The 14,584-nt window shown below is 45.5% G+C and overlaps 1 protein-coding gene across 1 annotated transcript in view; it reads right to left on the bottom strand.

Moving 5' to 3' along the window:
* Positions 1–14,584, bottom strand: part of ATP6V1C1 (ATPase H+ transporting V1 subunit C1) — a 150,135-nt gene that overhangs the window by 111,422 nt on the left and 24,129 nt on the right. The gene's annotated exons all lie outside the window — the stretch shown is intronic.

Here is a 14,584-nt window from a genome sequence, read left to right as displayed (position 1 = left end):
GAGAAGGTTGTTTTATCTTCGTTTGTTTGTTGTGTGGCAACAGATCCTCTGGCTTTCTCTTTTTTGAAGCGTGTCCTTCCGGGGTGCTGAAGATTCCCCAGGTATGGTGCCAACACCCAGCTCTGTCCTCTGAAGCAGATCTTCCTTTTCTTTTTGCCTCCTCAGTATTCACCTTTTCTGCAGCACCCTTTCTTTCCTGGGGGGGACGAAGCTCTTCTGATGTGTGTTAAAGGACACCAGTGACAATTACTCACATGAGCTTTTATATGTGACTTTCAATGCCTTCATTATGATTATTCTGTTCTTCCATGGGCCTCTTGTCAGAAAGTGGTTTGAAATGCATAAAATGAAATACAAAGGAAACCAACTGTATTGAAATACTGCTCTCAAAATATGTTTTGAAATGTGAAATAGTAACGTGTTCTTCTTTATTGATATATCAGAAAACAAGACCTAGAGGCATATCTAATAGTTTTCTTAATTTGAAAATATCGTGAGCATCAATGGTATCTCGAAATATTCATACCGACGGTAACGTCATACAAAAATACCTATGATTTCTATTGGTGACGAAGTCTTAGGTGGTGCTAAGGTGTGTTGACTACATTCATAATTAAAATTTCAGTTAGGTGAGAATGCAGATATAATTTAATATAATTTTTTTCTTCATCCAAGTTCACGGACCCCCTGAATTCAAGGTCCTTGGGCCTTGGATCCTGATTAAGAAATCTTGCCTTCATCAAATGATTTGATTAATTGTGGAAATTTAGCCACTGTGGCTGGCCAGTGCAGGCTTTTCCTACACAAATAGAGTGTGTTTGAGTTTTTTTAGCCACGAGTCTCTGAAAGTCACCCACCATATTGCCTGGCAGTTAGTGAGGGATTACAAATGTTTTGCAAGGCTTCTCTTCCTTGGGTGTTTATTTGTTTTATGTCCCCTGGAGACTTCACCTGTTCTGGTAATGCCCCCAGGCCTTCCTCTCCCCCTCCCATCCCTCTGTGGAATCTTCATTGGCTCCCAGGCCTTTACTGGGCCAGGCCCCCTTTCCCCTCCCCCATCCAGCTTGCTGCTCCAGCCTGGGTCCATTCCCTTCCCTCCCCTTGGGCTTCTACTTTCCACTGTGTACCCTAAAAAGCTCCTGTCCCCTCTGGGAGTTACCCGGTTGTGTTTTCCAGTTTGCCAACAAATGCTTACAAAATCCTTCAGAGGTCTCGTCCCGTGAGAGATACTGAAAAATACCATTTCTCTTGCCCCACTGATCAGTCAGCTTTGGACAACACTTTTTTCACCCTGTAGTCACAGGCATTAGTGATAGACACGTCAGCAAGTTATTTGGCTGAAGCCTCGGTGCTCACCAAAGCACTGACCTGGCCTGCTTCTCTCTAATTGAGTGCCAAGCCCCCAACCCACACCCACATTAAAATAAGCAGTTGATATCCGAGAAAGAGAGAGAGAGAGAGAATTTTCCATGTTTACACAGAAGGAAATTTAGACAAAAGTTTCAGAGTCAGTGGTTTTTCACTTCTATTCCCTGGACACAGATTTTGAGACAAGGAATATTCATAGGAAAATGATGTATTAGGGAGTGTTCCCAGGAAAAATCATCAGGGGAATAAGGAAGTGGGGCAGGGAAGAAAAGAGGACCAAGTAAGGCTGTGATACCAAGCCGAGGTGACCTGGGGAGGGGTAGCTCACACCTCAAGAGTTGTCCCACCCAAGGACAGGGATGGGAACATTCGTATCCCCATTTCTGCCTGTGGTCCATTACGGACTACAGGTTGTGGAGGGGGATAATCGCCAGGGAGACCCGGCTTTCTGCAGCACAGGTAAAGCAGGCTACGGCAGAGATGGGGTGGCTGAGGGCAGAAAGCACACCCAGTGTCAGGGCACACTGACAGCATCTACTGAGGGGACCTCAAGAAAGGAGCAGCCTTATAAAAGGACCGGGGTGGCTCGGTCAGTTAAGTGTCTGATTTCCATTCACGGCATGATCTCAGGGTTCGCAAGATCAAGCCCCATGTCGGGTTCTGTGTTGACAGCACAGAGCCTGCTTGGGATTCTCTCTGCCCACCCCACCCCCGCTCTGCCTTTCCCCTGCTCTCTCTCTCTCTCTCAAAATAAATAAACTTAAAAAAAAGGTGGGGGGGAACAACAACATATAACTCTGACTTTGTTGTGTTCTATCTGTATGGATAACATTCCCTGCTGGAGAACAAGCACCAGGAAGAGAGCAGCAGCAAGCACTGTTCTTCCAGTCAGGAGGCCTGGGTTTCAGTCAGGGTTTGGGCCGCAGCGTGACCCTGGGGGAGTCGGTCAGTCCCGCTGGCCCTCAGCTTCCCCTCCGGACCCCGTGCAACGTCAGAGGCAACAATGGAGATGCCAAGTAAACACTTGTGGGTCGACTAAAATGGTAGTATTTCAGCACCGTAGGAATTTAGGTCGTGGCTAACCTCCAAGCTCCCTCCCTGCTGGGTCTTTAGCACGAGGCTGCCTCCCGGTTTCCATGTTTCTGTTATTCTTCTAGGGGGAGTTTGCTTTCGTATATGTGATTCAGCTCTTCAGAGGGAACCCGTGACAGTCATGTGAGATGTGTTTAATTTTGTACGGTTTAATTGTACATTAGCCACAGGGTCTGCTAGATGACTCTGCTTTTCCGAGGAAAACTTTTTCAAGATTTTTTTTTTCTAGGAGACCGAAAAGAGGGAAACATCAATGACTATTTCCTTTGTAAATATCCATGTCGGAATAGAGAAATCACATAGAGTGGCTTTTTGGCCAAAACAGGTGAATAAATGACTCTTTTTTTTTTTTTTTTTTTCATTCAGGATGAGATTTACACAGTCAGACTTGTACTCCAGTTTTGTGGTATTCTACAGTCCGGTCACAATTAGAATGAACGTTGTCAATGCCGTTATATGAGGCAGAATCGGAGTGAGGAAGGCAACTCCCGTGATCTGGTAGACACAGAGGGGTGCCGCCCAGATCCCGCTTCAAGGAGGTATGTGCTGTCTGGCTGGGGGCGGGGAGTGCAGTCAGCAAACAGCCCAGCCGGCCATCAGCTCCTTCTTGGTGGGTCTCAGCTGCCTAAACGGCTTCGTGGAAGGTCATGCCCTTCCCAGGAAAGCCTGAGTCCAGTGGCTGAGGAAAGTGGGGCGGGGGGGGGGGGGGCGGGTATTAAAGCCTAATTGTTTTGACCTAACTGGGGAAAGCATGACAATAAATTCTTGCTCCAGATTGTCCTGTTGGGTTGCTGAAGCCTTTGTTGGGTGGATGTAACAGTTAACTTCTTCCCCAAAGCAGTCCTGCTTCCTCTCACATCCTTTTACGGGTGTTCATCTCTGACAACCATCTTGCACCCCAGACTTCCAGAGACTCTAACCTGCGGCCATCGGTGCTGGGCGTGGTCCCAGAAAGCAGGCGACAAAGTGAGGGTTTGAAAGTGGGTCACACACCACCAGGCTGGCCGTGAGGCCCCCATCGCTGGTGGTAAGTAGAGTCCAGATGCTGCTAGCACCGGCGGCCATTCAATTGTTACATCTCCCAGGGCGGGGGGCTGGGGGGTGGGGGGTGATTTGGGCACGAGTACCAGGAGAAGCCAATGCACTAGTGGGTGCGATGTATCAGGTATTTGAAACTTGGAAGGAAAAGGTAGATATAAGGATAATTGGATCGGGTGGCTCTGGCTAAGTCCCACTGATGGCTACAGAAACTTAAGGAGCAGCTGAGGGTGAAAACCATGTATGAAATCCAGGCGTGAACGCCAGAAGGCTCTCACTGGATATTCATAGATGCACCTTTAGACCTGCAATGGTGGGATCAGAAAAAATTTTGGACTCTTCCAGCTAAGAGACTGGACTTCATAAAAAATTAAAGCAGGCCCATGTCAAGAGAGGGGACTAGGTTAGAAAAACCTTTAGTCCTAACAGATGGAATGGAGACATCTTGGTGGATGTCCCCAAAGATTTTGACATCTCACCGTCTGAACTTCCTAGGCCGTTGGCCACCCGAGAACTGGCATGATGGGCACATGAATGGAGAGGCCACCGTGACAGAGATGGAGGCTGAGAATATTTCCAAGGGCACATAAAGGCAGTTCTTGCCTTGCACAGTAGTGCGGGATGGTAAAAATGACCATGCACCCTGAAACTGTGCAGTGTTAATAATCACTGGGGAAGGGGCGCCCCGGGGAGCTCAGGCGGTTAAGCCCCTGACTTCAGCTCAGGTCATGATCTCATGGTTTGTGAGTTTGAGCCCTGCATGGGGCTCTCTGCTGTCAGCACAGAGCCCACTTCAGATCCCGTGTCTCCCTCTCTCTGCCCCTCCCCAACCGTGCGTGTGCGTGCACACGCGCACATGTGCTCTCTCTCTCTTCTGTCAAAAATAAACATTTTTAAAAAATCAGTGGGGGAAAAATGATGATCATGCTGCGACTTTAAAAACATTTTGTCAAAATATTAAAAACCGTTTTACTGTTGGTTATACATGTATAGGGAAACAAAAAAAAATAGTGCGACTAATATTTTGTTAGTCAACTATGACTGAAAACATGAGAAAGTCTGGAAATTAGTGGTTTATTCCTGTATAAGTAAACTTAGCAACAAGAGTTCGGACAATGTTTACCATCTTGTATACTTTTCTATATGGAGAGAGCATCTCTTTTATGCCTCTGTGGAGAACTGTTGTATTCCTTTCTAAGTCTGGATCAGTTTCCGACATTTGATGCTTTGCGCTTTCCACGAAATTGAACGGGAATGTCATGAGAATTTTCAAAGAGCCGCTTGCGTGTGAAGTTTCTGCCAGGTCCGCTTCCTCTGGGACACCTCCGCTCTCTTGCTGCCACCTCGTTCTCAGTTCCGTCGCTACCTTTGGCCTTCACTAAGTTCCTCTGCTGTGCATCTAGAGGCTCCCAAAAGGCAGCTGGGGGTGTGTTCCCAGAGTCAGCTGTTTCTTCTATAATTCGTTTGACTCGAATTTCACTTCCAGCCTTATCACTGTGGGGATTCATTGCCGCGCTTTCATCTCTTTGGCCAATTCCCTTTTTCGAGTATCCATCATAGTCAACCGTCACATGGGTAGCTTCGCTGGGAACCAGGTAACACAACTAGATGCTTGGCTGCCCTCGCCTGTGTGTGAACCGAACAAAGGTGGGCAGTGACCGGTCACCACATGACTTTGAAAGAAGTGATGTGATCAGCACCGATCATGACATGCATCTTCTATTTACGTAATGATCGTTGGCCTACAGAGCTAACATTGGGGTTTGCGCTCTGCACACTTTGTACAGTTAATACAGTGTGGTAACAGATATTTGAACCGTGTTGTTGGGGGACCGGTGTTATTTAACTAAATCATGGTAACTGAAGTTTTGTGCATATTGGAACCATGCAAAGCAAGGACTAACTGTACTTCCAAGACTGATGTAGCTACTGCCACTGTCCAACGTCCAATTTGCCTGCAACAGAGACCAATATTGAGCCCCTTACTCCTCAATGAGGCCAACTGGCCAACTGGGGGCAAGTTGGCCATGTTGGGCCCCTTCCATTTTTGGAAAGGTCAACAGTTTGTTCCCACAGGACATATTCCGGTATGAGCTTTCCTTTCCTCATCCAGCACCACTATCTGAGGGCTTACAGAGTGTTTGACCCACCAGTACCAGATCCCACGTTGTGTCAGACAGGGGAACTAACTTCACCAGAAAGGAGGTGTGGAAATGGGCCGTGACCGTGGGATCCGATGACCATATCACCCAGACGCTGCCAGCCTGATGGGGCTGGAGCAGCCTGCTGAAGACAGAGCTGAAGTGCCAGCTAGAGACATTACTCTGTGAGGATGCATCTTCCAGAGCACATCATGTGCCTTGAACCAAAGTCTTTAGGTAGCTTTGTATTCCCAATAGGAAGTGTAAATAAGTCCAGATGGCCTCACTTACCATCATTCTCAATGACCCACTTCTGAGGGACTTTGTGTTTCCTGTCCCCACATTGCTGGGCTTTGCAGGCTTAGAGGACCTCAGCCCCAAAGAGGATTCACTTTTTCCAGGGGACCCAGCAAGAGCGCATTGAATCATAAGCTACAGCTATTGCCCAAACACCTTGGGCTTCTTGTGTCCAGGGGCCAGCAGCCAAGAAGAGAAGTCACCATTGTGGCAGGGGTAATTGACCCTGATCATCAGGAACAGGTAAGGCTATTATTACGCAATGGGGCAGGGAGACATTCGTGCCCAATCATGACTGTAAATTGACAAGTACAGGAGCCTGGCCAGAGAAGGAAATGGTGACCAGGGCTCAGGCCCCTCATTGATGGCAGTCCAGATCAAGCCCCCAGGTAAGACTCCAAGGCCAGAAGAGCTGGTAGCCGAGGGTGAGGGGGATCTACAATGGACAGTGTAGGAGGAAAATGATGTAGGTCAATTGTTGCCCCAGACCAATTGTAGAGACGGAGGCAGAATTTGTTTCTCAAAAAGTGTACCTCAAACAGAGAGGCCGCTGGAATCCTGGGGAAGCTGCTTTTTCAATGCCCATAAAGAATGGATTCAAGCAGCATAAGGAGACGAAGGACGTGGAGACGCCAGCCCAGGATCTCCCTTCAAAGAAGGCCTGAGGTGCAGCCCAGCTGCAGGAAGAGGGGTTCATGGATAGCCTGTAGCTGTCCTTTTCTTCAGAGCTGTCACAACTACAGAGAGCCACGTCACCTGAGCTTGCACCTTTCTCTGGTGCCTCGTAAGGCAGGAGTATAGAGACCCAGCCCTTCCAACCTGAGGCAGGACACCGATGGGGAATATGCACTTCAGGGCTCCCCACCAGGCTGAAAGCTTGTGGCGGTATATCACAGTTCAACCTCTGCCCAATCCTGCTCCTCCCCCAACCCTTTTATAAGTATTTTTTTTTAATTTTTTTTTTTTAACGTTTATTTATTTTTGAGACAGAGAGAGACAGAGCATGAACGGGGGAGGGTCAGAGAGAGGGAGACACAGAATCTGAAACAGGCTCCAGGCTCTGAGCTGTCAGCACAGAGCCTGACGCGGGGCTCGAGCTCACGGACCGTGAGATCATGACCTGAGCCGAAGTCGGCCGCTTAACCGACTGAGCCACCCAGGCACCCCTATAAGTATTGATCCCTAACAAACATCCCCCAAATTTCCTCCCATGCCTACTTCTACTTCTCCAACAGTAGGTGTCCATATCCTAAGAACTTTTTGGGTTAAACCACCTATCATGTAATTTTCATGTTTCAATCTTATTTTGTAAGTAATTTAAGAGGGGAAGAAAGCTCTTAGTCCCCTAAATATACGATCTCCAGCAAGCCAGACTGCAGAGATCACTAAGTTGTGAACGATAATACTATTTATTTATGCCATGTGTCACAATTTACGAAGCATTTTTATATTTACAGGGTTACTTGTTCCAAGCAGCCATTCCATGCACTAGGCAGATATCTGTATTCTTTCCAGAAAAAAACAAAAACAAAAAACAAACCCAAACTAAGATAAACTGCAGAATGTCTAGGCATAAATCCCAGAGAATATTCCCCACTTGTGCTCAAGGAGTAAATACAAGGTTATTCACATAAGTGAAAAATTGAAATGGTGAGAGGCTGGAACATTCCTAAATGCCCCTCAGTAGAGGACTAGACACAATGTGATCTGATCATCAATTACAATACCATATAGTTAGTTAGAACAGATGAAATGTAATACATCATTTATAAACTACATCAAGTCTCAGTATAAATCTCTGAACATAATATTAAGTCACTGAACAGAAAATTTCAGAATATATATACTATGATATCATTTAAATAAATTTTTAAATAGTGTAAAAACAATACTAAGCATTAATACATATATAGAATTTTTTAAGTATTCTTATTTTATTTTTTTAATGTTTATTTATTTTTGAGACAGAGAGAGAGAGAGAAAGAAAGAGAGAGTGGGGGAGAGGCAGAAAGAGGGAGACACAGAATCTGAAGCAAGCTCCAGGCTCTGAGCTGTCAGCACAGAGCCACACGTGGGGCTCAAATTCATAAACCGTGAGATCATGACCTGAGCTGAAGTCAGACGCCAACCGACTGAGCCACCCAGGTGCCCCAAGTATTCTTATTTTTAAGTTTATTTTATTTTATTTTATTTCGGTAATCTCTACACCCAACATGGGGCTCAAACTCATGACCCTGAGATCAAGAGTCTCACGCTCTTCAGACTGAGCCAGCCAGGCACCTCAAACTTTTTGAAGTATTTTTAAAAATTAAAAAAAGAAAAAATTTAGTGTTTACACATTTATTTTTGAGAGAGAGAGACAAAGCCGGAGAGGGGCAGAGAGAGAGAGGGAGAGAGAAATCCCAAGCAGGCTCCGTGTTGTCAGTGCCTGATGAAGGGCTTGAACTCATAGACTGTGAGATCGTGACCTGAGCTGAAACCAAGAGTCAGGTGTTTAACTGACTGAGCCACCCAGGCGCCCCTTAAGTATTTTTAAAAAGACTGATTAGAGGGGCGCCTGGGTGGCTCAGTCGGTTAAGCATCCAACTCTTGATCTCAGCTTACGTCTTGATCTCAGGGTTGTGAGTTCAAGCCCCGCATTGGGAGGAGCTGGAGCCTACTTGAAAGAAAGAAAGAAAGAAAGAAAGAAAGGCACTGTACTCCCTGCAAGGCTTTAGGTGGTAAAGCATAAAGACATGGAAGGTCCCTTGCTTTATAGGAATTGTCCTTAGATTCAAGATACTTTTAAGGCGACATTGGGACCTGGCAAAGAAAGACCCCATTGAATCATGGCTGGTAAGTAAGCACAGCTTGATTTTTTTAACTTCCAGCTCTTTGCAGAGACTCATGATCCTCATTTCCCTTTCTCTAGGGCTAACCCACTCCTTCCCACGCTCAGATTTCTGATTCTAGAATACAACGTGTGCTCTGTGAAAGTCAGAGGCAAAGGAATGCCCCTCACACCCCAGCCCTTCCAGCCCCCCAGTGCCTTCCCATCCTCATCACAATGAGGTTTAGTTCCGGGGTTAAGCCCAGTGGCGGTGAGCACCAGTCCGCCTACCACTCAGCACTTGGGGCAGTTTTAGGAGCCTTCTGTCTGCCACCCCCAGACTGTATAAAGAGAACAGCTGGGTGGAGGCCCATGGAATCTTTCTTATAGAAAGGCATTTAATCGGAACGGGAGGTCCATTGAAAACCGACCCAGTGAGCAAGGCACACACATGTTCATGGCTCTGGAGAGTGCCCACACCTGGGTTTCTTCTACCCTGTTCAGTGGGACTGAGCACTGAGCTCAGGGAGAAGCAAGAAGATACAATTTTATCCTTTCCTAGTCTGGACAAGGCAAGGAAAGACGGTCTCCATGCCTCCTCTGGTAAGACAGGGCTTAGCCTCTTTTTGCATGAACTGTTGATGAATGCAGTGTTGTAGGAGGACCCCAAACCTATTCCAAACTCTCTAAGATTTGGCTCAATCTGATTTATCATTTTTGAAGTCCACTTAACAGTGTGTATTTCTTGCTTTTTATTTTTTTACCCCTGTTCTAACCAGAGTGCTTCTGAGTGGTCTCCCACTTCTCATAGGTTGAAATTATCCAGGCATCTGAGATCATCCCAGCTGTGAGAGTTTGCAACGTAGGGAACAAAGAGAGCAAAAAATATTATGTCAAAATATTTTACGTATTGAATTTTAAAAAGCAATTATTTGAGGTTTTGAGACACTAATGTATTCTTTACACCAAGTTCAACCAAAGAGATCACAGACAGCAGAGAAGATTGTTTCGTTACTGAGAGTAAAGATCACCCCTATTTCATAAGACTGGGACATTTGAGAATTAAGTAGACAGGCTTTGCAAAGCACTTGGTAGTGTGCCTGGCTCATAGTAGGTGCTTAATAAACTCAGTTGGCATTCTGTTTTGCATGTACCATATTAAGTCTTCGGTGCAGTTTAAGAAGATTCCTGCTCTCTCTGAAACAGCACTTGTCACAGGTTCCAAGCAAATAAAATTAACTGGGGATTTTGTTAAATTGCAGATTCTGACTCAGTGGGTCTGGGGCGAGGCCTGGCAGGCCAAATTTCTAGCCCCCTCGTGTTGCTGATGCTGCTGGAATGAGATCCACTTGAAGTATCAAGGTTCTACCTCAGGCATTCTTGGAGTACCTGGCTGGCTCAGCCAGAAGAGCGAGCGACCCTTGATCTCAGCGTTGTGAGTTTGAGCCCCACGTCGGGTGTGGAGATTACCTTTTAAAAAAATGATCATTCCTACTTATCTCTATCTGACAGTTGTGAATATACTGTTTCATCCCATGTGCCTTCCTCGACCCCTGATCACCTATTCAGATCCTATATAACTTTCAAGGAGTACTTTAAGCTCCACTGTTTATTTTTTCAATTTTTTTATTACATTTATTTATTTTTGATAGAGACAGAGCACAAGTGGGGGAGGGGCAGAGAGAGAAGGACACACAGAATCCGAAGCAGGCTCCAGGCTGTAAGCTGTCAGCACAGAGCCCGATGTGGGGCTCGAACTCACAAACTGCGAGATCATGACCTGAGCCGAAGTCGGATGCCCAACCGAGCCACCCAGGCGCCCCAGAAGCTCCACTCTTTCGATTAAGCCTTCTTCCCAAATTTTTGCAACCCTAAATGATTAATATCGTCTTTGAAGCCCTGAATCAAATTTAATAAGACTGGAGAGGGGGGCCTGGATGGCTCAGTTGGCTGAGTCTCTGAATTCAGCTCAGGTGATGATCTCATGGTTTGTGCGTTTGAGTCCCACGTCGGCCTTTCTGTTGTCAGCAAAGCCTGCTTCAGATCCTCTGTCTCCCAATCTCTGTCCCCCACCCCCCGACTCATCTCTCTCTCTCTCTTTCAAAAATAAACATTAAAAAAATTAAAAAAAAAATAAGACTGGAGAGAGATTGGTTAGTTAACCTAAAAATTTGGTTAAAGTGGGAATATAATTTAAATATACCTGCTTTACACTTTTAATAAAATCATCTAAAATCACCTTGTTGACCAAGTTTTTTAACAATTAAAAAAAATTTTTTTTAATGCTTATTTAATTTTGAAAGAGAGAGACAGAGCGTGAGTGGGGGAGGGTCAGAGAGAGAGAGAGAGAGAGACAGAACCCGGAGCAGGCTCCAGGCTCTGAGCTGTCAGCACAGAGCCCATTGTGGGGCTCAAACCCATGAACCGTGAGATTGTTACCTGATGCTTAACCGACTGAGCCACCAGGCACCCCTGACCAATGTATTTTTTCATGCGAGGCCTAGTTCTTTTGTGCAAGTAGGTTTCCCGATGGTAGAGATTTGGAACTTTGCACGTATCAGTACTAGGTAGGAAGTTGTTCCTGCTACAGTGTCCTCGTCTTTACCTACCCTATGGATCACTACTGCTCTCCCTGAAGCACTATTTTTTCTTATTCTGTCTGCCTGTGCCAGTGTTAACGTCGGCATACCCCGTGGTTCTCAAAAGCTTACCAGCATGGATTTGGTCTGTGTCAGCCATGCTGCTTAGTCAGATGTATATGTGTCCTGTTTTAAAATACAAATATATTCCTCTTTTTAAGTCTTTTAAAAAATGTTTTATTTTTGGGGCGCCTGGGTGGCTCAGTCGGTTAAGCGTCCAACTTCAGCTCAGGTCACGTTCTCACAGTCCGTGGGTTCGAGCCCCGCATCGGGCTCTGTGCTGACAGCTTGGAGCCTGGAGCCTGCTTCGGATTCTGTGTCTCCCTCTCTCTCTGCCCTTCCCCTCTTGAGCTCTGTCTCCCGCTCTCTCTCAAAAAAATAAATAAACATTAAAAAAATGTTTTAAATGTTTTATTTTTTGAGAGAGAGAGAGAGAGAAAGCGGGGAAGGGGAAGAGAGAGGGGGACAGAGGATCCAAAGCAGGCTGCGCGGACAGACTGACAGCAGTGAACCCGATGTGGGACTCGAACTCACGAACTGCAAGACCCTCAACTGACTGAGCCACCCAGGCGCCCCTTAATATAAATATTTTCTTTTTTTTTTTAATTTTTTTTTAACGTTTATTTATTTTTGAGACAGAGAGAGAGAGAGAGCATGAACAGGGGAGGGTCAGAAAGAGGGAGACACAGAATCTGAAACAGGCTCCAGGCCCTGAGCTGTCAGCACAGAGCCCGATGCGGGGCTCGAACTCACGGACCGCGAGATGATGCCCTGAGCCGAAGTCGGATGCTCAACCGACTGAGCCACCCAGGCGCCCCCATAAATATTTTCTTAAAAGGAAATTAAAATGAGTACGCTTACCTTTCAAAAAAAAAAAAAAAAAAAAAAAAAACCAAAACGTGTTCTGCTTCGTCTTTCTTACACAAATCATCCCTATTACATATTATTTAATTGTTTTGGATCTGACATTTTTTCCCTCAAATTTTCACAGATTTCCTGGCCATACCTAATTTGACCACATTTTTAAAACGACTTGCCTTAGCTTATTTACCTTGTTCCATAGATATTGCAACTCTTTCTTTTTGCCCCCCAGAATTCATTGGTTTCATTATATTTAAGTTAAATTAGAGAGTTGCAAGAACAAGTACAAAAACAGAGCTGGAAACAAACACAACCGACTGGTGGGAGTATGATTCATCTGTGAGAGAGGAAGTGGAGGAGTGGGATCTGTGGTAGGCTGAATAATGGCTCCCCAAAGACGCCCCTCTCCTAATCCCAGGAACCTAGGAATGTTACCTTATATGGCCATGAAAATTAATAAAGGGAAACCTCCTTAAAATAGAGTCAGGAGACCACAAGGGGGAGCCCTCAGGCACTACCACTTGCCATCGAGTACAGACCCTCAACAGAAGAAGCTTACGGAGGACCTCAATAGGAAGAGAGGCATGTTGCCACTTGATACGACTTTACTAACACCAGCAAGAGGAAGGAAGATTTTTCTCTTTGCCTGGCAACAGCCCAGACAATGAGAGACAGTCACAACTCAGCCAATGAAAAGCCACTACATTTTGAGCTCTGAATTTATTCCTACGGACTTTTTGTTTATAACAGTCTTCCCAGCTTGCCCCTTTCCTCTATGAAAGAGTATTCCTTGGGGTGCTTGGGTGGTTTAGTCGGTTAAGTGTCCGACTTCAGCTCAGGTCATGATCTCACGGTTCATGGGTTCAAGCCCCACGTCGGGCTCTGTGCTGACAGCTCAGAGCCTGGAGCCTGCTTCGGATTCTGTGTCTCCCTCTCTCTCTGCTCCTTGCCTGCTCGCACTCTGTCTGTCTCTCAATAATAAATAAACATTTAAAAAAAAAATAAGAGTGTTCCTCTCCTTGGTGCTGTGGACTTTGCCTATGGCTTTAGCTATAGCTATAAAAGCTATAGCTTGCTTATTCTGAGTTGCAAATCCTTTGCTATTTTCAACTAAACCCATCTTGCTGGTAAAAGAACTGTGATTAAGAGAAGGATTTTGAGATGGGGAGATTTTCCTGGACTATCTGGATGAGTCCAACATAATCTCTAATAAGGGTCCTTGTAAGAGAGAGGCAGGAGGGTCCGAATTGGTGGCATAGTATGTCACAATGCAAACAAGAGGTCAGAGTGACAGGAGGAAGGAGCAGTGAAACAGAACACAGAAGCTTTCCGGAAGCTGAAAAAGGCAAGAGAATAGATTTTCCCCACAGAAATTCCAGAAGGAATCAGCCTGGCTCGCACCTTGACGTTAGCCCAGTGAGACTGATTCTGGACTTCTGACATCCAGAACTGTGAGATAACGGAAGTGTGTTGTTTTAAGCCACTGTGTGTGTGGTAATTGCTGCGGTTTCCATTGGTACTAGCACGGGACCCAAGTGTCGTGCTCTGGAGAGGCACCCAGAGTGCTGGGGGCAGAGTGGCACTGAGGACATGCGTCAGTCTGTCTGGCAAGTGCAGCCGGTGAAGAGGAATCAAAAGCACTTCTACTGTAATTAATTTGGCACTGTATTTTGTTTACTAATTCTTTCCTATGTCTTGCCGGAGAGATGGGGAGATTCTCCAGGGCATCGGTATATTCTTTTGCCAGTTTTGCAACCTGAAAGATTACATTTTAAGTCAGCAACTGATCACTTTTGTGGTTTATAATACAAGATGGCCTGGGTGGAGTGTGTGTAGCTTAATCGTCAGGTTGGCATATTTAAGATTTTTTTCCCCCTGTCAAGAAAACTGGATTCTCGACTGTGCTAAAAACCTTTTACCTAGGAGATGTGAGATGGAGAAAACTTAGCAAAGGTTTTGGGGTCCGACAGGCCTGCATTCTGCTACTGGCAATGCTATGCCCTGGGACCTGTTAGGGAATTTCTCTCACCTTCATTCTTTTTTACTAAAATGGTGTTTATAATAATCCACCCGCTAGTCTTGCCGGGAGGAATGAATAAAGTACAAAAAAAAAAAAAAAAAAAAGAAGCTTGGTCTCCAGGTACACAAGTAGGGCTAGTAGATTCTTACAATTGTATTGTTGATAGAGATAATGCTCTAGAATGGCACGAAGGAGTAGACAAAAGGATACCCTTAACAGCAGTGCAGATCATCAGACTTCTTTATATATACATTTTTTTAAATGCTATTTTTTAAAATTTACACCCAAATTAGCGTACAGTGCAACAATGATTTCAGGA

The sequence above is a fragment of the Panthera leo genome, chromosome F2 (assembly GCF_018350215.1).
Source record: "Panthera leo isolate Ple1 chromosome F2, P.leo_Ple1_pat1.1, whole genome shotgun sequence".
Taxonomy (NCBI): Eukaryota; Metazoa; Chordata; class Mammalia; order Carnivora; family Felidae; genus Panthera; species Panthera leo.
Note: the sequence above shows the minus strand (reverse complement) of the source record. Positions and strands in the feature narration are given on the sequence as shown.